This window comes from Agelaius phoeniceus, chromosome 1 (assembly GCF_051311805.1).
Source record: "Agelaius phoeniceus isolate bAgePho1 chromosome 1, bAgePho1.hap1, whole genome shotgun sequence".
NCBI lineage: Eukaryota > Metazoa > Chordata > Aves > Passeriformes > Icteridae > Agelaius > Agelaius phoeniceus.
The window spans coordinates 106,402,519-106,427,161 of record NC_135265.1 but is presented as its reverse complement, the minus strand read 5'-3'; the positions used below and the strand labels follow the sequence as shown (position 1 = coordinate 106,427,161).

Below are 24,643 nucleotides of genomic sequence, written 5' to 3'. Positions count from 1 at the left end.
AAAAGAGGATGAGAACAGAATAGGTTTGTACTGCTTTTCATCAGTCTCTCTTTTACGCAATAACTGCATAGTTATTGAGGAGAAGCCCCTAACTTATTCAGTCAGTGTTTCTTATATAGCAAATGGTGTTCAGCACAGGCTGCTTGAAGAAGATATAAAATAGTTAAATCTTGCAGCCTTAAAAGGGTTCTTGAATTATTTCTCTGTTCTGTTTTCCCAGAGAAAACCACTTCATCAAAACCCAAAGAATATTCTTACATTTCATTCCATCTCTCTTCAATGCGGGCTGCAAGATACAATACTTATTTATATTGCAAGAATTTTCTCTGCCAACAAAAGACACTTTGAAGAGCTTCCAGTGTGCCAGAAATTAAATTTATAGCTTCATCCTGCCAATGCCTGTGCCTCTTCAGCAGCCATCATTGTCAATGGGAATAAACTGGTAGGCTGCCTAATGGCTCAGGAGAAAAAATTTGCATCTCCTGCAGATAATGCAAATTTATAACCCATTTATAGGTTATAAATACTATACAGTTAGTCAAGAAATTATATGTGTGCTAAAGCATTAAGTTGTTTTTATCCACGAAGAATAAAAGTCATTCCCTTGTTACAGCCAGGAGCACACTAAACATTCCAGCAACTAATTCATCTTGTTGGTTTTACCCACACTTTCAGTCTTCAAAGTCTTTTAAGACAACTGCAGAAATGCATGCCATATATGAGAATGCAAACAGCTAAGTCAACTCAAGAGTTTAAATTCAATTCGCTTTTAACAGCCAAACCATACAGAAAAAGAAACCCCTCCTGTTTTCTCTGGTGCTCAACCACAGCTGGTTCTTACTGAGGTAAATACCCTTTTCCTCACTGAATGGTAGTAATTTACTGTGGAAAGATCTAGAGGTAAGTAAGAAGTAATTTCTTCTGGCTGCTATTTAAAAATAAAGGCATGCAAACATTTTCCATTAAAAAAAAAACCCAAACCAATCAAAACTAAAAAACCAAACAACAAACACAATGCTTAAAAAAAAAAATCAAGGTTGCCAAACTCTGATCTCAAATTCACTGTCAAGACTGGCACTCCTGATATGAAGCACCCAGTAGAATCTCCTAGAATCTAATCAGTGACCAGCACGTTGAAGGGAAGGACATGAGAACATGTACCTAATGACTCATTAAAGTTTAAGTTTCATGTAATTTCATTAACATCTTTCAGTTTGTCTGAAATAATTTTCTTGAAGAGAAAGGAGCCTATCCAACAGAAACCTTTCTTAAGATTACCATGAAAGAGAAGTTTCCAACAGGAATTAAAAGGGGAATCTAAAAAGTTGACCAAAAAGGGAAAAAAATATGCTTAAAAAAAACCCCCACAAAACAAAAGAGGTAGCACTGATGAAAAAAATGGGTTGAAAAACATGTTTTTGTGCAAGACTTGCTCGTGCCTTTTGGATGGGGGACCAAAAAAAGGAAGAAGCAGGACTGATTTTCATTAGCAAAGTGGAAGACTCCTTTGAGGCCCATACAAATGCTTTTAAATTATATTTGGTTAGATTTGGAATGCCAAAGCATGAACAAAGCACCCTGATATCCTCCCTGCTCCCTAAAGTGGAGGCCTCCTCCAAACTCCTCTACAACACTCCATACATCAGAGATGGGTGGATGTTCATCCTTGTTCCAGTAGGGAAGGAAGATACTTATTATAGGATGGAAAAAAACTGCCAGAGGGTGCTACAGCCTCCTGCCACATTAGTTTTCAGTGATTATCCCCAGTTTGGCAAACAGCAGTGTGACTTTTCTATTTATTTATTTTTTAAAAAACAAGTTGTCATGGACCTTTCTGCATTCAAGCCTGTCCTTAAAACCTTACACTTCAGAGACTTTTTTCCCCAAATAAGGAATTTACAAGCCCTCCTAGTAAGCTTACAACTGACATATGTTGAATACTGGTAGCTTTGAATCTCAAAAGCTTTGCAAAGCACTAATAATAAATTTGTTTTCCCCTCTTGTTCTACAACTTTCAAAAAACTTAAAGAAGTGCTGAAAGTATAACAACAGGTTTAAAGAAGTTTTAAAAACCCCATATAAACAAAATAAAAATTTAACAAACAATTGTATTTATATGATGCACTACATAATTTTTTGAGTTGCACACCTTATTTCTCTTATGCATTATACATATTTTTAAGTGAGATGGAAGAAAGATGACCTTTCCTTCAGTAATCTCACAAAAGTATACCTATTTTCATACATACATATACATTCATAATTCAACTTTCTGTATGTACCAGAAAAAAATTAAATCTTGTCATATATAAATGGCTAATTATAAAGCTAAATGTTAGCAGCCATTTTGATGTCAAATCACACTTCTGTCCAGGGCAATGTAACAAACCACAAGTACAAAACTATTAAGGAAATGACCTAATCAAATTAAAGGCTTCCCTACAAACACTTTAAAATGATAACTTGTGAGAGCTGCGTGCCAAGCACCTTCTGTCCTTGGTCGCAGGGACTAATTCAGTCTGCATTCGGCTTCACCCCTCTGGCGTCAGCCACCCATCTGTCACCTCCCTTTTTCTGGGGTAATCTGCTCTGTACTTATCTGAACACTAGACTCCTAAGTCTTGTCTACCTCAAGAAAGTTACCTCTTGCTGATATTGGGGGTAGAGATGGTTGAGACCAGGCAAATGCCTGGCTGAGCACAAACCACCATCAGCAGCATCTGCAAAACCATAATAAAATGGTGCTCAACAGGGCCCCTCCACCACCATCACTTGTGCTTCCAAAGAAACTATATTTAGCTGCAAATAAGCAGCAATAAAGTTGTTTCATATAACCCACCTTTATTAAAAAAGTGGTCTAAGAGCATACTCTGAGTCTTGCCCAAATGGAGACAGCATGGACACTGGTGGTGATTCACTTGAGCAGCACAGGGATGTCACCCACTGCATAGGGTTTGTCCAACAAAAGGCTCTTGAGTCCATGGCAAAAGACTCATTTCAAGGCCACTCAGGGAGAACAGTACCTGTATCTCCCCTGTCTAGCAGGATTCTTCTCAACTAGGAACATTTTATTTCTGTCAGGCAAAGTGGAATCATTATGTGCTGTATCTCAGCTGGCTAGCACAAATCATCATGATGTAAAGACTTCGCTACTTTCACTAATTTTTTTAAAAAACAATTCTCCTAGCACAGATGCTAAAGATCTTTGCTGCAGCAATGCACTAATTTGCAAGAAGTCAGCAGGTACTAAATAAATTTAAATATCGTATTCTTGGAGATACACTCACAAGCCGTACCATCTCATCTATAATCCAATTTTATAGTGAAGATGTGAATAGGCATATTTCTGCTTGATCTAAATGGATAGAGGAGCATCAATAAAGTGTGTTCAAGTACAAGAGTTCTGCTTTTTTCTTTGTTAGGAAAAAAGTAGTCTTTAATTTTTCAAGCTGTTTAATTTTTCAAGTATGATTTCACAGATGCAGTAGATAACACAGCTTACAAGATTCAGGTCACTGTCTCAGATGTACTGTAAGCAGAGTGACAATACCCTGACACAAACACAAACTTCAGTTTCTTCACAGTTCTGTAGTCAAAAAAGGCACCAAGTCACATTTGGTACTCCTCACATCTGTATTCGGAGTTCTGTAATTAGCATGCTTTAAAAGAAAGCATTTTCCTCTGCCTAAAATCCCTACACTAAACCAGTGGGACATTTTGTGCATAGCTTCTGAGATGTAGCACTGAAAATATACACAAGGGAAGGTAATTGATTCATTACATCTATTTCTACTATATTTCTTTTTGTATTTTTTTTTTTGGTCGCCATTTCAAAAGGCATTGTTTAAATTGCCCTAATCTGCAAACAGCAACAATAAGTGTAGCAAATACTTGACAATGAAGATGTAAAGCCTCTAAAAACCTGTTACCTTAGTAACCACGGGAATGCAGGAGAATAAGAATACACGCAGTGTCAGGACATCATTTTGGATTCCACAGGGTTTGAGTTGAAATACAGTCAGCTTTCATTAGCTTTTTGTTTTTCCCAGTAGGTCCTTGGACTTTGAAACAAAACCTGAATGACAGCTATGAGCAATTCCAGCCTCACTCCTCATCAGCCACACCAAACAAAACAGCTCTTCACTGTGGACCCCCCTCCTTTGCACCCAACATGACTCGAAACAAACATTATTTATGCTGCTGACCCCTCTGGATATCACTAATAAAATGCATTCCAAAAAGAAGAGTAAAATGAAGACCCACTTTCATGGTACTTAGATAATTCACTTTAAACAAATGTACTGCAAGAAAAAAAACAAAACAAAAAAAAGTCAGTACATCCTCCCAGGATATTTCTGTAAGCCCACAGTTTATTACAGGCTTTACAGAGTATGTTAATTCAACACCAACACTAAGAAGAATTTAGCTGCTCATTTAAGTAATACTTTATTTCCATTTTACTCATGAAGGGGGAAAAGAAAATTAAGAAGATAAAGAATTGAGATCCATGTCCCCACCCCCACCAATGTCTGTTGGGAAGCTTGTGGTCAAGACCGAACAGAACAAAGATCTCCCAGCTGCTGGCTTTAGCTGGTTTAATTTTAGTTCTGTCCCCTTATTCCTTGCTGCTATCTAGTCACTTAGGAAAACAATCTGAAAAAAACTCCAGGCAAAACCATTGGAAAAATGAGCGAGAAATTCAACCTCATGAGAATAAGGGTGGGGAAGGAATGAACATATCTTTGCTCAGCGAAGGAAAAAAAAAGAAAGTAGAAGTATTGGTCTACTTGGCCATCATGTCATGACAAAAATCCTTACAGCAAAAAGCTGGAGAGTAACAGTAGTTCAGAGACACTGACCTTGCCTTGCTTTACATTGGTTCACTTATTTTTCAACTGATAAGGTATTTCTTTTCTATTCACACAAACTGCCATTCCAGGATAACAGACACATGTAGGAGTTACATCCTCCACTTATTTACAGTCTTCTGCAATCCTTGACCCACATATACAAAGCAATACCAGACAGAGGCAACACTTGTTTAACATGCAATAGTCCAGATTCTCTGGTTTTACACTGCATTATATGAAATGTCTGGATCATGTTAAACATTATTAGTAAACACCAAAGTTACATTTTCAAAGCATTGATCATAGAGCAAAACAGCAGTGTATCTCCAGGCAACTGCAATTTATGAGTTAAATCAAAAAGAAGATCTAGATTAAATCAAATCAAATGGAAGAACACTTTCTGATCCACTCACATATTTTTTAGATATATATGAGAGTGGATATTCCCTACTCCTGAGTAGGAAATGGGCTCATCTCTACAAAGGAAAACACACTCATAAGAACATTGAGCCAGTAGGTTATAAAAGAGCACATTTTATTCAGAAATATGCAGAAGGTAGGTTTTGAGACATTAGCTTAGGCCTCAGAACATCAAGCAAAGATTAGAGGATGGGCACAGCCCAGTATGCCCACAGCCTGGAGCTCTTTTAAAGGTGAGTGTCCACCTAAGCAGTAACTTCTAACACAGAGCAGGGCTGTGGTAGACTAGGAAGTAACTTCATTGAAGAACATGGAGTTTGTCCTTCCCAAAGTTAAGTTTCAATTTTGTAGTTTCAGAAAGCTATTTTCTGGAAACAAAAGCCTCTCTAAAAGCCTTTTCTTTGTTGCTTCCTCCCTAAAGAGTCTGTCAGTGGTGCTGATGGCCATACCTTCCTGGAAGGGAAGCTTGGCACTTGCACCTTTGATGCATGTGGTTTTGGAGCTGGGGATTTTTGCTGGGGAGGAAAGGGTTGCATAATTCTTATCCTTACAGCATAAAGTCATTGCTACAGTGCCCAAACTCTGTCCTGCAAACCACAAATAGGCCTTTTTATCACAGGAGAGGAAGATTTCTCAAACTCTTATTAAGGGAGGCACTGCCTTCAGTTCTGTAAATGGCAGCTGAGTCAGAACTGCAATAGGAACATTGGCATGACAATGACATAATACCTGAGGCACATGCAATGAACTCACCCAGCATGGAGAAGCAGCTCATCATGACCCTACCTCTGTGCTCCCCCTCCCAAAAGAAAACCCCTGCCAAACACCCTGACATTGAATAGTGGCTCTTCAGACTGGTTGACTGCATTGAGATGGGAGAAAATGTTCATAAATAATTCCATCCTTGCAAAAGCAACATGAGAAGGTGAATGCAAGCAGATGCCAGTCTTCTACCAACTTCCCTTTCTAGAATTACTGCCTTCCTGTCTGTAGGGTAAGCCACAGGTGCTGTGCCTCCTGACTGGCAGACCTGGAGATGCTCTTATCTGGGAACAAAGGGCATGTCAGATCTGTTCTAAGGGGAGAAGCACAGTACAACCCAGGCAGAGAAAGCACAGAGACAAGTGCAGGACTGTATTCTAACTGTGTCATCTGCACAGGTCATGGACTCAGCTGCTTGCCCCAGATACCGGAAGAACTGGACTTTTTGTCAGTTCCCTACAATTTGAGTCATACAGCTTAGTAATGCTCTTTAAAGGATTCCGAGAAAATCTGGAAAAGAACAACCACTCATCATCTTCTCTAAGTCAGACAAAAAAATGAATTCCAAGTATCTAGACCAGGGCTCCATTTTTCATTTATTTTAAGCCTGAAATAAAATTTACAGGTTTTTTTTTTTCCCTTCATGAAAATAACTCTGCAGGAAGAAACAAAATTTAATCAGTTCTTAAAACAGTTCAGAACAGCTCCTTCACTGCCAAGTTTAAAATCTCAGGTCAACATCGACCTAGTTAACACTAGTTCTACAAATGATTTTTTTTGATCTCAGTATAATTTCAAGACAGACTGAAAATATCCAAAAGGCATGTTGGTGGTACCTATCACTTTCTAACAAAAAAAAAAAAAAAAAAAAAATTGGCAAAAAGCAGCACGCACATATGCAGGTTCAATTAATTTTACACCAGTCCAGTGTAAAATCCAAAAGTAGGATCTCTCAACCAAAAAGAGAATGCGTGTTTAAAACCACTTCACAGTACATTTGGCTCTAGAGGTTTGTGAAAAAATAAAATTAATCTACTCAGTACTTACCACTTCCACCCCATTGTGTTACACTGCACCAGTCAAGCTTGGCATGCCACTTAGTGGGTAAACTGGATCAAGGAATTCATCCAGCTGAAAAGTAACCTGGAAAACTACATTGTTTTTCAAGTGGACCAGTTATTCTGCCAGATCCCACCATGCTCCAAACAAACAGCAGCAAAATAGGGGGAAAGGTTGAGACTGGAGTGAGGAAATGGGCAACCAACAAGGAGCCAAGGGCTGATGGACCACAAGCCACAGGCTCATTCCCATGGTTTGATTTGAACCTCCCTTACTGAGCCAAATCACAGGTGCAGCTTTCTTTTGAAAGGATGGAAATCTCTCAAGTATCCCTTGACTCAACATGCACTAAATCACTGTCCAGGAGGCATATTGCCATTGGCTTCCAAAAGAGCTGAGTCCACATGCATCCAGGACCATGCTGAAAGCTGCAGGCAACAGGGCTCCTACCTGTGGGAAGCAATCTGGAAAGCACATGGGAAAAATAGAAGAGAAAGGGAAATTAACTTTTCTAACACCTCCAAGTCTGTGAAGTGACCTTTGGGAATTACCTCCAAATTTCATCTACTGAGTGACAAGTAGGCTAAACTCAAATAAGCAAAGACCTGTAAGATGCCAAGACATTTGTACTGAAAGTCTTTCCTTCTCACCCTCCTCTGTACCACAACATCAAGGAAATACTCCAGGAAAGAGGTTCAATGACTGAAGGAAATAACAGTGACTATCATTTTCCTACTGTATTGGGTGACTTCACTGGTTTTTTTGCATCTATTACCTGTCTCTTTGTGTCACACATGCCTTAATTCCCTTTCAGCAGATACCTGGAACTACGAAAACCTTCTCTGAATGCTGAAATTCAGGACAGGAAAGAAAGTGGCATTGGAATGCTTTTAAATAATCACAGCTACAGAGGGCACACACATATTGGCATATGCATGGGCCTTGTACCCTGCATGCATAAAACTAAAGGAAAAATATGGGCTTCTGCAATATAAATAAAACAGATGATTTAAAAATAACTCAAGTTCAAATCTATCCAGCACACTGCTACTAAGCAAACATCAGGAGGCAGTCAAACAGAGAATGATTTTCTGACAATTAAGCAAGAACAATAGCAAATATTCCATTTGCAACAAGAATCTGGGTTTTGTTTTCACAGAAGCAGTGGGGATTTCTTCAATAGTGACTTCAATTAACTTCTGCTCCCCCCCACTGACAAAAGGCTTAATGGGCCCCAAACCATGGCTTCTTTTCCCCAACAATTTCAGAGTGAAAAACCAGCTTATTACATCTTCTCTAAGAATGTTTCAGTTACATTTATTACACTTGCCTACTGTACTGCAGGCATTCCCAGAGAGCTAAAAACCTAAAAACCAAAACCACAACACAGATAAATAAATCCCAGTAAAACCAGTCAGTAGCCTCCCAGAAAACAAAAACCCTTAAACATTTAAAAAAATTATTAAAATTAATAGGCCTGTTTTGTGGTTGCCACAAGGCAACCTGCTGATTCAGGGCAATGTCACCAACAGTATTCTTATCTGTAAAGGGTAAGAATCAATTGTTTGACAGAAACAAAGGAGAGCTCAACAGGAAATCAACCAGCTTGGGACAGATGGTCACTGAATCAAGTTTCACCCCTCCCCTCTCCAAAAATAGGCTTAAGAGGCATTTTCTGTTACCAAGCAACAGCCCAAAGGAAGGCATAAATCTTTTCCTACGTGTTATTCCCCTCCTCCCCGACACACATACATTTCAATCTACCAGGGCGGTATGTTTGTGGGTTTGTTTATTTTCCACATATCAGGTAGGAGGGTTTATTCTGTGCAAGGACAACACCTTGCTGCATGCCCACTAGTCATGTTTCCTTTTTTTTAAGGCAAGAAGGAGGTTAACTGTATCCATGCTATAAGAACTACCATGAAGACGGGTTACAAGCAGGGATCCAATGCTAGTTAGTAACCCCTCCTTGTTCTGCCAAGGTGACCTGAGAAATTACTCCCTAAAGAGGGGAGTTCCTAATCACTATTTTATATAAAACAAAGATGACCCTCATCACATTTTCACGAAAGGTCACCACCTTTTTTTTTAATTCATCAGAAAACCCTGTACCTGCTTTAACCCATGAAAATCCATAGAATTTGATTCCCAAAAAAAGCACCATGATATCTTTAATACAGCACACAGACTAGCGGGCTTTTAAATAATTTGAATTTCAGGAGCATTAATTCCCTAGTACATCAAACACCCTAAGTGAGAATTGGGGTGTGGGATGAGTAGGAAAGGATAATCAACATTTACTATTCTGGTGAGCCAGTGGAGGAAAGAAGGGCTGGAGTGGGGGGTGGGATGGAGGAGAGAAAGAGACCCGAAGAGGCTGTTTGCAGAGATCAGGGAGTAGGGGGAGGGGAGCAGAGCCCAGGGGTGAAGGACAGCGCCTCTGAAATTCAGATTAGCATCCAGGGAACAAACCGGTTTGTTTGACTCCCCCTCGCCACCTCCATCATACAAACTGGGAACAGATCGGCAGCCAGCAAAAATAGATGGGAGTTAAATTTAGCCACACAAAGAGTAATCTGTGATAAATTAAAAAAAAAAAAAAAAAAGAAAAGGGTTTACGGTTACAACCCTCACAGAAATTAATTAAATAGGGAAGAAAAAGTCTCACTTCAGCAACAAACTGGGTAATCATCCTTTAAAAGCAGAGCCTGGATTACTGCTGACACATACTTAGACTACTAAAACATATGGCCAATAAAAAAAAAAAGAAAAAAAGGGGGGGTGGGGGGAGGGGGAAAGGTTGTGACAGCATGTGGTCTGCAAGAGCTTTATTTACTCCCTCCTCAACTACTGCTTGCTTTAGCCAGCTGAAGACCTTCTGCAAGACACAGCCTATTTTCACTGGGTATTTCATGTACTCCTTTGACACCGGTGCAGATACTGGTTGCCACCACTATGGTGGGTAAACACGGGCCATGGGCTGCTTCACTGACCAAAGGCCTTGGACTTTCGAATCCATTTCACCATAAAGTCACCCCAGTGGAGACGCCGCCCCGGCTTTCTGTGCATGGCAAATAGTTTTCACAGGCAAAACAGAGATTGTGATGTCTAAATTCAATTAATTAAAATTAAGCTAATTGAAATTAAACAGAAGGTTTGAACACAGAAGCCAAATAGCTGCTTGTACGTATTCCAAGAACACCATTTGTTCTTTGAGGTCTAAAGCTTTCTGACAGGAGCATGAAGCTTAGCAGCCCGGGGACCTGAGCAGGAGACTTGAACTAAGGGCCGCCCTCCAGGCTCAGCCATAAAAGACCTTAACAGCAAATCACTATTATCCTGTAGTGCTTCAAAAACTCCCAGGCCAAGAACACCCTTGGTTTAGAGGGAGGGAATCTGAGGCATGTAGAAGCCATGTGTCATCTCTCAGTGGCAGAATTTGGAAATAAACCGGATCTTCCGCAGACCCAATTCCCCATTGTAATATCACCCTGAGTATGCACCTGAAAACAAGCAAGTTGTTATTTATGTAAATTCATGGCCAACATCAACATTTTTACAGCTGTTTTTTTTTGGCCGCTTCACAGCTGAACAAGAGACCTGTGGATTAAATCCATTTCTTTACCAAAATTAGTCTCTCCAATCAGGCAGGCAATGATAGTCATCCCGGAGTTATTCAGGAATGGATACACTTATTTTTCTAACACATTCAGAATTTGGCTAAATAAGACATAAAACTATAACCTTTCTCTATTGCAAGTTAGCAATTTCTCTACAGATATTAAATTAATTATGGACTGCAAAGGTTTTGTTTCTTTTGTGCATCAGTGTAAATGGTGGGAAATATACCATGGTAGCAAAAGCTCCATACTCTTTACCTGCTAATACACAGACCATCATCTGGGAGAAAAACATACATTACAGCTTTGCATAGGCATTTGTCATAGTTTTCAAAGAGGTGTTTTCCCTTATATTAAATATATGTACTTTACACCACTCTGCCATGGTAAGAGAGAGAGAAGCACCTAAGAGGGGAAAGCAAGGTTATTTTCCTTTTCCCTCTTAAGTAAATCATCACGCTTTTTCTTCAGTGACCAAAGAAATTTCCCTATTCCCTGGCCAAGGCGGTATTTCCAGACACACTGCCTGTTTTGTGGTTGAAATGTAAATGGACACAAGCTTACCTCAAATCTCTTTCAATAATTTTATGATTCTATGAAATGAGGTCTGAGGAAACTGCATTCCAGTATCCTTTCCTTAGAAAATCACAACAGATTTTCTTTGGATTCTCCATCTCTCAAACTGCTGGTTTAGAAGTCTAGGTCTTCTAATACAGTTTGTTATAATGATTAGTTTAACTTGACTCTTTACCTTGAACTAAGCCATTCAACAGCAAAATAAAGTTTGTATCTGAGAATGATCCAAACAAGTCCCCTTTTTGCCATGAAATATAATAGCAATAGGCTGTGTTCAAAACATAAGAACATTCCTCAGTCTTATTAAAATCATAATAGCACCACTTTTTGTTAAAGGATGGGCAGAAGAATAGAACAGTAAAGAACTATGATCATCAGTTAAAAGCTCTGTTAAGTAAAAATAAGTTTATCCATAGAAACACAGAAGCATTTGCAAAAGGGATAACCTACAGGGATAGGTAAGCCAGTAAAAAACTGCAAGTACATAATTGCAAGCCTCATTTCCAAAACAAAGAACATCAGAAACTGAGTATTATCCTTCATGTGGCTATATGGTAGCATTGCATTTAACTGTTTGCTCCCCAGGTTGACATCAAAGTGTTAAAAGGGGACATTTCTCTTAAAACAATTTTCTGCTTATATATTTCGTTTGGGGCTATTTTTTCCTGGCACACGTAATGACAGAATGGACACAAGATTCACCCGTGCATTCTCTTATCTCTGCATGCTGGCTGAAAGGAGCACAGTTTATGTAATTTATTCCAGATCAGAAAGGCAGTGTGACAACACAGAGAATAGACCACATTTTCAACAAGCATTTCCTAATGAGAAATTTATCAGTCTCTCTCAGCATGAACTGCACTTTAGAACAGGGAGGACAGAATTGTTTCAATTAATTCATCCTGAGGCCAGCCTCCTTCCAGGCATATGGCCTCAAAATGCACTTGCTTCTGTCTTTGGGACAATGAATCATAAAATAGTTCTGCTTTCTGGCTCTTGTTAACTTGCCAGTCAGCTTCTTCCTGAGGTGGAATTTCTCAAAGAAAATTCAATCTGCATTTGCAAATTTCTGGTTCTTTCCCCCCTTTGCTATGTTTTTTCTACAAAACCTCGATCTCCCACGGTTTATTCAGATAATCATTTGAAGCAGGAAAAGGTATTTTATCATCCAGCCTCTGTTCCTCTTTCCATAATTGCAACAAAAAAAAGCACAACCCCCTTCTTTCCACACTTGGCCGGTTTTCCTCTACATATGGAGTGTGTTCAGCTAGAATATGTCAAGGAGAAACTGCCACCCACAAACTGAATCATCACACAAGAATCAATATGTCCAGAAAAATAAAACATATGGACACACATACAACTCAACAGAAAGATGCTGGAGGGAATGTCATTGAAAACTGCAGTACCCAAATCTCACTAATTAACAAAATAAGTAGTAGAAGTGATTGACTGAAATAACAACTGTCTCTTTTTTATGCATGCTTTATTTTGGCCCTGAAAAAGGTTTAAAATTAATACTACTGGGCTTATTCCAAGTTTCCTTAGAGTAAAACATTCAATTATGAACGTGAATCTAGACAGACTTGATTTTAGACAATGCAACAATGTCAATCCATCAGGTATCATTATTACCCTTTGATGCTCATTCTTCCATCCCAGACAGGCCAAACAACCTCTTAGGGAATCACTCAAGCTTTGCAGCCTTCCTATTAACACATGCCCAGCGATGCCTCAATCACCAGACCATTTCTGTTGCCATCCACCAAGGTGACAAGACTAGCAGAGAGCTGCCAGTAGCAGAACTAACTCATGGAGTCTCTCTGTCGATGCCTGTGACTGGATGTGCAACCAGCACACACTCTGATGATATACAGAAAGCACACCTGGCACACAGCAGAAAAATGGCCAGAAAGAAGAAAAGTGGAAAGCAGGTTACCAAAACAGTTCAGGCTGCCCGTGGCCTGTTCCTTGAGTATTTTTGCAAAGGCCTTGGGCCAGATGAATTGTTTCAGGAAGCTGTACCTTACCAATAGGTAATACTGCCAAGTTTTATGGGTTTTGTACTACACCATTTTACAACAAACAACAGAACTCTGAAGGTCAACCAGTCCAAACTCACACTCTTGGCAGGGCCATAGTGGAAATCCCATAAAGACAACACATATTATGATGTATTTTGGTTCATGGCTGATCTGCATTGACAGTTTTGACTTATTATCCTGTCAAATCTAACTGTGAGGTTCTCAGTGATTCTCAGCTGGAGTACAATGAATCAAGGACTGAAGGTCTGTTTCTTAAAAATAAAAAGCCCAAGGCACAAACTAGCTTTTGTTAAAGGAAATTAAATATTTTATTGATGCAAATGCCTCATCTGTTTCCCAACATGCAGTTTTTGCAATTTAGACAAACTGTTAGTGACCTGTAAAGATCCACTCGTGTCAAGGTTATACACTGAGGTTCATGCTGTTCTTGTTTATACAGTGAATCAGAATAGAGAACAGTATCAGTAAAGTATCAGTATAGTCTGACATAAGAAGCACCAAAACTACCCAGCATCTGTTGCATTCCTCTGTCTTTTTCAGCCCTAAACCCCTGAACTGCATGTTTATTGAATTCAAAGTTTAGCCCATTTTCACAGGAAGATTCAATTTAAAAGCATCTGGAAGAACACTGTTTTTTACTGAAACTAAGTCCCAGATCCAATTCTCATTTATTACACTGCTGGGACAGCATCCTTTAAACATGGTAATCAAAAGCAAACATGTTTTTTTGCTTTCAAACAGACATCAAAGCAACAATGTTAGGATGAATTTTCAACTGTTCTAAGTCTACAGGTTATACAGATCTGCCTTTTCCAGCAGGAGGGACTCTGGCAACACACACGCAACTTCACAAGTTCAACTTGGCAGTTAATCTGTCTGGCTTTAGCACATAATCAGAAATGGATTTACTACAGTGACAGCAAATGGAGCTGAAAACCTACACTGCACTATGCAGGGGAGTGCTTAACTCCTAGTGCAAGCATGGCCTCCCTCCTTCTACACCAAATCCATGTGACAACTGGAATCACCCCAAAGCCAAGCTTGACAGAAAGCCAGTCAGCTGTGCTGCAGATGAAAATTAAGCATCTGTCTGCACAGACACCAGACACAAGACTTCTCTCAATAAAATAGCCAAGCTGGACAGTCAACAAGCAACACTGTTCATTATGATAGCTGAGAACAGCCAGAATAATCCTTTTTTTTCCCCTTCCTTCTCAGGCTTTTCTGCCACAAGGTCACATCTGCTGTTTAAAATTAAATTGGGTTGTTGTTTTTTTGTGGTGGTGGCCTTTGTTTAAAAGCTTCCAAGGCATACTGTTTTGAATAACATTACTAGTGGCACATCTACTACCCACTAAGAACTTCTGGTCTCTAAAGGAAAACTGTCAACAACACAAAAACCCAGTATAAATACTCTCAGCCAGGCAATCATTTAAAAAAAGAATCTTCTTTAAAGACCCACTAATGTATTGGACCAGTATGATATTAGACCTCAGCATTTCTAATTCCTGTCTTCTTCTCTTTAATATATGTATATATATGTACATGCACAAACATACACAATATCCTCTCTAGCTTTGAGTACTCTGGAGAAGGCAACTTCTATGTATTTTCCATGCAGCACCCAAAACATTTTCAGATGTGTAGTAAGAAAGAAGAGTATTACTAAGTTAATGCAGCAAAACAAAACAAAAAAAAAATCTGCATGTTTAGATGCCCTGTCATTTCATAGCTCTTGACACAAAAGTTTGTGACTGCTAATGTTTTAATCTTTGTGCCCTTGAAATCCAGTTCACCTTCCACATCTGCTATAATCATGATTGTTATTTCACCTTCTGCCTCCAAGTCCACAGTCTGGCAGACAAGTTGTCTTCATCCTGCTCAAAAGGCTTGGAAATTGACTGATGACTACTCTACTGAAAAAAAATATGGCAGGCACTAACTGTCAAGATTTACAAAAACTGCTGCAAAAGGGACTCTGAGGATATGCATATTTTTCACTCTGGACTTCTGCTTTAAATATCCCATTCAGTGTGCCTCTGGCATGCCTGTAGGCATTAAAGTGTTCTTGGATGGCTTTGCCTTTCCCTTCTCCTCTACGTTTTCTTCATAACTGCTCCTCTGTGGGGTGGTACTGATCACTTGGCTGATCCACCTAATTTTTAATTGTTCTCACAACCAGAAATTTCCCTCTAAGAGGTTAAGATTCAAAAGAGTAACAACAGTATCTTAAAAACTTATCTATATATATTAATTTTTGAAAGCAATTTTTACAAGAATGGGAAACCACCATGTTCTTAAATGTCACATACAACATGACTGGCAGGAAGCTGTTTCCCACTTCTTGATTCAGTGCATTGTAGTTGTAAAAATCAAGACCTATTTCGCAGTCTTCCCAAAGGAATCACCTAATTGCACTGAGAATTTTCTGCATAAGTGCTTTAAAGAAATTAAAAGATTAAGCTTTCTTTATTGAACAGCTGTTTTCCAAGTACACTGGAAGTGTAAAAGAGCAGGAGAATAAAGCCATCTAATGCTGCAAAGCAACACAGAGTTTGGGAGACTTCCTGAGAAGCCACAGGGAGATGGTCAGCGAGGCAGGAACAAAAGCAGTAAAAGTAGATGGCTTGCTCTGCTGAATGGCAAAACTGAGATGCAGTCGTACACTGTGAAACACATTATCACCAAGGAGATAAATAAGAGAACTAATAGCAGTGAAGTACTGTACCAGCAGGAAAAGGACCCGGGGCTCAGGACAGGGAACACAGCACTTGGCTCTGCAAATCACAAATCAAGCCACCAAGACACAGTGTTGTCACATCACATAGGCTCTTCATTCTGAGCATGGGCAGGCAACAGTAATATTTATAAAATGTTGGTGTGAACACCTCTGTTTCACCAGTGATTCCAGTGTGAAGAGGTAGCTGCCCAGAGTCCTTAGAGCATCAGAGGCAGCTGAGCTCAGCTATCTGCATTTGCTGCTCCTTACCACTACACTATCTCTTTGAAGTGGGTGTGATGGAGAAAGAGCTTGGATCTCACTAAGCCCAGAGCTTGGATCTCACTGTGCCACACTTCACTTTTTTTAATAAGTGATCATTTCCTCTTTACTAGGAAGACTGTGGAGGATCAGGCTCCCAGCAATTTCCAAACAGTCCTCTAATTACTCAATTACTCCTGAGTGATAACACCACAAGGGACCATACAACTCAGAGTATACGCAAGTCTCCCTGAGCACTGGCATTACAATTGCATATGACCATGTCTTAAAGGACAGCTGGAAATAATGCAGGGGAGGGGGGAGGGGAGGTGGCATAAGGGAATTCTACCAAATTAAAAGCATAATTTAACTATCACACTCTCAGAAAAATTGTGCTTAGGTTTCCTTATGCCCACAGACCTGGGAGTCTACAAGAAAGCAAGTTCTGAAGTTGGAGGTAGCATTATAAAAGAAAGGGGAGGAACGAATCATAGGTCTCAAATATGCAGAATTCTAGAGGTAAAATGTTTCATATGCACATTAATTCTTCTTTATGAAACCAAATTTAAATTTATTATGGCTCTAGAGAAAAACAGCAGCATAAACAGAGCCTTTAAAAAAAGGCTACTGATTTCCCTGAAATTTTGGTGCTGTGCACTCCATTCAATAGAGAAATCAGTGCTGCAGAGGGAGGTGCAGCAGAATTTGGTGCAAAAGGACAGGAGTACCAGGAAAATGTTCAGCAGCTTGAAATAACCATCTAAAGAAGCTTCACACTGTAAGTTCTAGGGAAATATTATCACTTTTGGTGAGACACACAGATGAATCTTCATTTTAAAAAGGAAGACCATGAATAGAGTTTGTTTCAGACCACTGTTACATTCAGTAATTAACTTCATCACTTGCCTCAAAGTGCTCTGATCAAATCACACCAAGGGTCTTGAAAAGAGCTAATTACAAGCAGTGATGGAGATAGGAGAGAGAGAACAAGAGGATCTCTGCACAGCATTTCACGAAACTAGTCTCTCCAGGCTTGTTCATGGAACCAGTACAACAGATGTCTGGTAATCTCTTAAGTAACAGTATCTTAGGTCTGCCCACACTGTTTTCTGTGCACAGCTCCAGCAGTTTGAAAAACTACCTCAAAATAACCTCTCTAAAACCTTACATGATCAATATTAATCAATCATATCTTGTCATACTGACTCAGGCTGCTCCCTACCTTCTTACTCTTCTGGTGATTTTATGTCACAACATATAGTTCTTCCTATCTTTTATATTTCATATAAATATTTTTTAAAAAATTAAATCTAAATTAATCAAAGCACTTGACAGTACATGATGCAAGATTTCAGGTCAAGTCCATGGAGGTTTTTTACTAAACATCTGAGGTGCCATGGAACTTAAAATGCTAACTCAATGAGAGTAACATTAAATACACTTCAAGGAAAGTAGTAATTTACACAATTCTCTATGGTCTCTCATGTCCCAAAAGGATTTCACGGAAATTGTGATATTATTGTGTAACAGAATAAGACAACAGAAACCAGCTCACCAGGATTCAGCAGTCATCCAAACCAAAACTAATTACATTTTAGAATCACAGAAACATAAAAAGATTTAGGTCAAAAAAGACCTATATGATTACTGAGTCCAAGTATCAACCCAGTGCTGCCAAGTTCGCCACTAAATCTTGTCTCTAAATACCATGACTACACTTCTTATAAACATCTCCAAGGCCGGTGATTCAGCAGCTTCCCTGGGAAGGATGTTGCAATGCTGGACAAACCTTTCCATGCAGAAATTTTTCCCAATATCCAATCTAAACCTCCCCTGGTGGAAGTTGAAGCCATTTCCTCTTGTCCTATCCCTTGTTACCTGGCAGATGAGATCAACACCCATCTAGCAAGGTAGTCCCCTCTGAGCCTCTTTTTCTCCAGGCTAAGCAATCCTGCCTCCCTCAGCTGCTCCTCATAGGACTTTCAGAACCATCATCAGCTCTGGTGCCCTTCTCTGGACATGCTCCAGCACCTCAACACCCTTCCTGAATTGAGTGGCCCAAAACAGAACACAGGATTAAAGGTGCAGCCTCATCCAGTGATGAATACAGAGAAACAATCACTGCCCTGGTCCTGCTGGCCACAGTATGACACAAGCCAGGATACCACTGGCCTTCTTGGCCACCTGGGCACACTCTGGCTCATGTTTAGCTGGCTGTCAGCCATTACCCCTGAGTCCTTTTCCACCGGGTACATTTCCAGCCACTCTTCCCAAGGCTGTGCTGTTGCACGGGGTTATCATGACCCAAGAGCAGGACTTGGCACTTTACCTCATTAAACCTCATACAATTGGCCTTGGCCCATCAATCCAGCCTATAATTTCTGTAAGAGCTCCATACTTCTGTTTGATACTTCCAAGCCAAGAACAACAGTGTCCAAAATTTGGCTGTCCTCATTGTGAATAAACACTGCTCCAAATTTCTGTCATCTACATTCCTACAACAGATATCCTGTGTTTTTTACTTCCAGATTATAAAAAACATTAATGATTCTATTTAATTATTAAGAGCCTAATGCTACTGGATAGTTCACCAATATATGCACCTTCAAAGAATGGCTCCTTGATTTCGGATCATCTTCACTAGCTTGCTCAGAGTTGCAGATAAGCTTTTGCAATGACTCACTGAAGCTTTATTCACTAGGTTTCTCCTTATTATGGATATCTTCAGGATATCTTCAGAGTTCTTAGAAACAAGATGTTTTTGGGTTATACAAGAAATAAAATTGGTCCATGAATGTATCTCCACACAGAATACAACATGAAATGAAATGATCAGGTCTGGATTTTTTTAAAAATAAAACCCAAAACTACATTCAGCAAAAGCATTTTGAACATATATTCTTACAAGAAATACTTTTCTTAGCATGTTAAGGAAAGTAATGACAAGACAGGATTTGAGGAAAGTTAACAATTCTGAAAAAAAACCCCACATTAATTGTAAAAGTTTAGTGTTGTTTTATGACTGCTGCTGTAATCTGTTTCAGGATTTTAGAGATCTCTTAATTGCTTACTATATCTAATGAACTCCAGTTCACAGGACTAATTCTGTAAAAGACATGATTGTCAGAATGTCAAGGCTTATTACTTCTTCATTTGTTGGTTTTCCCAACAGTTCTGTTGCTCACAATTATGTTGTAGAAACAAAAGAAAATGCATCTTTTGCATTACATGCAAGAAATGATTATGCAAGAACAGGCAAAGAACATACATCTCAAAGAGGCTGTTCTTCCAAGGTGTAAAGTATCTGAAATGTTTTTTTACATTATTGATTTCAGAATCCTTTTTTGGCAAGAGTCAAGACGTGATGCCCTAATATCATGTCCAAGCTCCATGTTTTGTTAATTATGTCCTACCTAGCTAAATGCCCCCCATAGTTTCAATTAGACATGGTATTCTTCCTCACTTCCCGTCTTGATTATTGTGCACTGTTGCTAAGCGCTAGTTAACAGTTGCCACATTTACCCAAAGTTGGCTGCGTTTCAGTGGTCATTCAAAGAATTAAATACAAAACATATGGTACAGAACCGTACAAAGCAAAGAGAGCACTTTTAAAAACCATATGCTTAATATAAAAGGTACTACAAAACTGGTTACACCACTGAAAGTAAAATCCTTACAGTCCTATGCCCACTCCAAATTTCCTAGAAGCACTGAAAATTAGAGAGAAAAGCATTCAATCTTTTTTTTTTTTTTTTTAGCTTTCACTAAAAGGTTTCCTGGAGTATATTTTTGACATTATACTGAGTCTAATTTTACACTGAATAAACAGCCCAGCATTCATAGTGTGACTGGCTCCAAGGTACAGACATTTTTCCTTAAAAAATAGCTTAATTCTCTATATCCCATAGTAACTAATTAGAGTCTCCTAAATTGGACTCCAGATTTTCTTTACATTGTATCTGCAAAATACTTGGGACATGACTTGTTGAACTGCCAAATACCAATGCCAGTAGCCATGTGTTTCAGAAGACCTTGAACCAAATGTGCTTTTTTTGAATTCTAGACAAACTTTTCACACAGTCAGATCACCCCTCCTTTCATCTGTGATGTCCTCATGCCATCTTAAGAAACTTCACGTAATTTAATTATCCCAGTAAAAGCTCAGTGATCAGCTCGCCTATTAGTACGTATTTCCTTTAGTAATACATCCTGGACTTAAAAACTGCCTTGCCAAAAAATCCTCACTATTTATGATTGCTACATTATCTACAGCCAAACCCAACCAATAAAAATTCCTGGTATGTACAGATTGTTTTTTACAGCTAATTTTTTTTTTCCTGTTGAACACCTTAGAAAAAAATTGTTTTGCACAAGCACTACGAACAGTAAGCAGAAAGAAACACTGTACTTTTTATCTGTATTTACAGATGTTGAATTAAAACTTCAGTGCTCAGAACCCAATCATTTAAACAGGTAGGCACATATTGAGCATTATTCATTGACTTTCTGGAGCCTTTTGCTGGGAATATTTGAGAATACATGAGAAAAATAAGCATATGCACAAAATCCACCAATGTTAAAAATGACAAATAACTAAATATTTCTCAACAGCTCTGAGAATACTCACACAATCCCTATTCCTTTGCAAAGAGGTATTTAACAAGCTAATCCTCCAGCTTCATAAGTGCTTTTGTTGTACTCACAAGCAAATTCAACAGGATAATGTTTAAAATCTGTAAAGATTTTTTTTAATACTAGCACATATGTAATAAGTTTTTAAATCAACATAAGACCCATCCTTGTTTCTCTTTAGAGGGCATATCTCTTCATAAAAACCAAACTTAGGTGTGCCTTACAGTATTTAAAAATGCTGAAAGCTTTACCTGTCTCAGAAGCAACATATATAACTGTACCTGGAACTGAACTATGCACCTATTTGCTTCACCTCTCAAACAAGACTAACAATTGTAAAAATATATTAAATAAAATAAAATATATTAAATAAAATAAAGTAATTTCTAGTCAGGCAATGAAACACAACATTTTCTTCTCAGCAGCCTTTTTTTTATTTCCATCTTTTAGAAAGCTCTCTGTAACAAGGTATCAATGAAGTATGAAGAATATGAAGTATTATTTCAATAATACTGAAAGTATCATTCAGTGGAAAAGAATGAAGAGGCACCAATTCAAAGAAAGGCAAATGGAATAATGTAAAAAAAGGTCCTATCGTGAGAGGATTCAAAGCAAACATGCTGACAAGTAGCAGACATGGGAAATATTTTTCCACGGGGTAACTGAAAGAGTCTCCCGCACTTCAAACACATCTAACCATTGATAATTCCTAAATTTCAGAATACGGATAAATATTTGCAGGCTTGGGGCCTAAACAAACAGCAACGCTTGGCCCACCCGCTGAGCTGGCTGAAATCCTATGGTGTACACAAAGTTTTCATCTTTCGGAGGTTTCGGGGAGCGCCGGGAGAGAAGGGCCGGACCCGGCGGTACCTAAAGGCCCCTGGATACATCTGTCAGATGCCGCGGGGAGCCGCCGCCGCCTTCATCCCAGCCGCTTTTCCCCCGTTCTACCCGTACTTCCCAACAGCAAAGGAGCCGTGTCGTTCAGCTGCCCCCGCGGTGGAAGCATCACGGACGGGCCGCCGGTGGCACGGGCCGCCACCGCGCGTCGGGGCCGCCGCGTCTCCCGGGAACACAGCCGTGCCCCTGCCACAGCGACAGCCCCTCACCCCGCGAGGGGGCCCAGCGCCCTATCCTCCCCTACCTCCTCAAACCCGGCCTGCACATGTCCAGAAGCGCCCCCAAACCCGCCCGTCCCGCGGGCCACCCACGGCCGGCGCTCCCCGCCCCGGGCGCACCTCCCGCGGCCGCGGAGGGCGAGGCGGCCGAGCCCCCTCTGCCGGCGGCCGCCCGCCTGGCAGCTTGGGGCGGGGGCGCACTGCCCGCTCCCCGGCCGAGCCACCTGCACCCCCCGCGCCCGCCGCGTCCCGAGGCTCGGCTGCTCGCCGCCCGCCCGGCCCCAGCGGCTGCTGTGCTCCCGCAGCCCCCCGGCCGAGCTGCTCCCACCCCCGCCCGGCCCCATCCGCTCGGGTTATTCCCCCCGCCCCGATGCAAGACGCCGGTAACAAAGGGCTGGAGCCCACCCAGGGGCGGGCGCCCGTAGCCCGCGGGTGACACGGGTGCTGCCGCCGCGCCGCTGGCAGCCCGCAGCCCGCCGCCGCCGCCCCCGAGGCTGCGCTCCGCGGGGTGACAGCGCCGAGCGCGACTCCGCCAGCGGAGATGCCGCCGCCGCCCCATCCCGCTACCTTTGTGCCCTCCCAGAAACCGGCGAGAAAGCGAAGCAAAGCCCCGTGCCGCTCCCTTACCTTGCTGGGCAGAGAGAGAAAAAGTTGAAGCACTCTCCTTCTACACCTCCCTCACTTTTTTATTTAAATTTAAATGTTTGAAATTTTGGGGGTTTGGTTTTGGCTTTTTAATTTCCCCCTCCCTCCCCTCACGCCTGAGAGCACTGCGCTCAGGCAGTCCCTCCCGGAGCCCTCGGTGCTACCGTCTCTCTCTCTCTCTCTCTCTCTCTGTCTCTCTCTCCCTCTCTCTCTCTCTCTCTCCCTCCCTCCGGGTCTCGGTCTCTCTCTCTCGCTCTCTCTCTCGGCGAGAGGAGGGGAGGGGAGGCGAGGGGAGGAGAATGGGGCGGACCCGCAGGTGCCGCCCCTCCTGCTCTGTCAGCGAGAGGAGAGGGGTCGGGGGGCGCCAGGCGCGGGGAGCGAGCGGTGCCCGCGGGAGTACCGCGCTCAGGTGCGGAGGTGTCCGGCGGCAGCGTCCCCGGCCGTGCCCCAGGGCGGCGGGGCTGGGAAGGGGATGCCAGCGGCGTGTCAGGGACCGAGGGGGTGGAACGGGAGCTAGTGTGGACATGAGGGGAGGAGGCAGGTGAAGCTCGGGACGTAGCGGCAGAGACTCGGTGAGGACGGAGCGAACTGGGCTGCTTCCAGTCTGTGAGGAAAGGGGCAAGAGGAGAGGAGCCAAGCTAGGAATGTCAAAACCATATCGGATATTCAGCGTGGCTCGGTGGCCGGTAGGGAGGAAGATGGCACTGGGAGTGCCATCTGCCCTGTGAGAGACGGCCCTGCACTGCACGCTGGTCAGAGCTGTGGGCAGAGCTGAAATTTCGGCGGGAGGTTGCGTTTGGGTTTAGTTAGCAATGGGGCTGGTCCAGGGGTGCTGAAGTAGAAGCTGAAGGGATTTAGCATGCTAGGAGGTTGCTGGAGGCGAAGAGGAGAAGGGCACTCTGCCTGTATTTGTGTCTGCTATTAAATGGAACTGATACTGTGTCTGACATTTAATTGAGGTGGGTAAAGATGAGGGGGTCTGATTGTGTTGGAGAGATTGGAAACAGAAGGATCTGGAACATTTAATTAGATCTGTAAACTGTGTCCAAGTGGGTGGGAAAGAAGCGGGTTTGGATTCTTTGTGTGTACAAAGATGAAGGTCAGACATAGCAGGAGCTTGGAAAAGAGACTAGAAACATAGCCCGGTGCTCTGAGGGTAAATATTTATTGAACTGGGGAAAAATTATTTTGCGTTTCCTTCCTTCTGCCTTGGATTGATTAAGCAAGTGTACGAACCATGTCCCTTTTTGCTTTTTGCAGGACATATTTCTTGAGAGCTTTTCAAAAAGTCTTTCTCATCTCTTGGGACCATAAGGCTCAATCCCATGCTATGATAAAAGTGTTTTATCTTTCTTCTTCAACACCTGAGAAAAAAATGTACAGTCACAAAAAAGTGGTAGTGTTCGTTCATTTTCTTTGACAGGAACCTGCTGCAGTGTGACATAGAGAAAAAGAAGTCCAGTACTTTTCTCACATCCTTTTCTTTTGTACTTACTGGTTAAAACATTAAGTTCCAGCATCCTTCCCATCAAAAAGTGGGAGGGAAAAAAACTGTCCATACCCATTGGAGAAAGTAGAGGTGGCACAGCAACAGTGTGGCACTGCAAAAATGCTGCTTGGTCCAGAAATGAGAACAACTGTGGCAGGAGAATAAATGAAAGGAAGTTCTGGAACTCATGGCTATAGCCAAGGCAGAAAAAAGCTCGATTCATTTAATGTTCAAAACCAAGGCACCTACCAAATAAAGCTTTTCAACTGGGTTGTTCACTGACTACTTTGATTCTGATTTCATGCAAATTTTATGTGAATCGCAGTATCAGTTGTCTTTGAGACAACTATTCATATGCTTGAATTGCTTAGAACTGGACTTCTGCCATGGATTACCTGAAGACATGCTACCTCCATTAGCCTAAACATCTTGGTATCTCTGCAT

The 24,643-nt window shown here is 41.1% G+C and overlaps 1 protein-coding gene across 5 annotated transcripts in view; it reads right to left on the bottom strand.

The window, feature by feature from the left end:
- GREB1L (GREB1 like retinoic acid receptor coactivator) overlaps positions 1-22,959 on the bottom strand; it is a 133,078-nt gene extending 110,119 nt beyond the window's left edge. For 4 of the 5 annotated variants that reach the window (XM_077184770.1, XM_077184784.1, XM_077184782.1 and 1 more), the window contains exon 1: positions 22,693-22,959. The gene's annotated coding sequence lies outside the window, so the exon portion shown is untranslated. The remainder of the gene's footprint in view (positions 1-22,692) is intronic. The other variant, XM_077184779.1, reaches the window with a different exon arrangement.
- Positions 22,960-24,643: the final 1,684 nt, after the last annotated feature.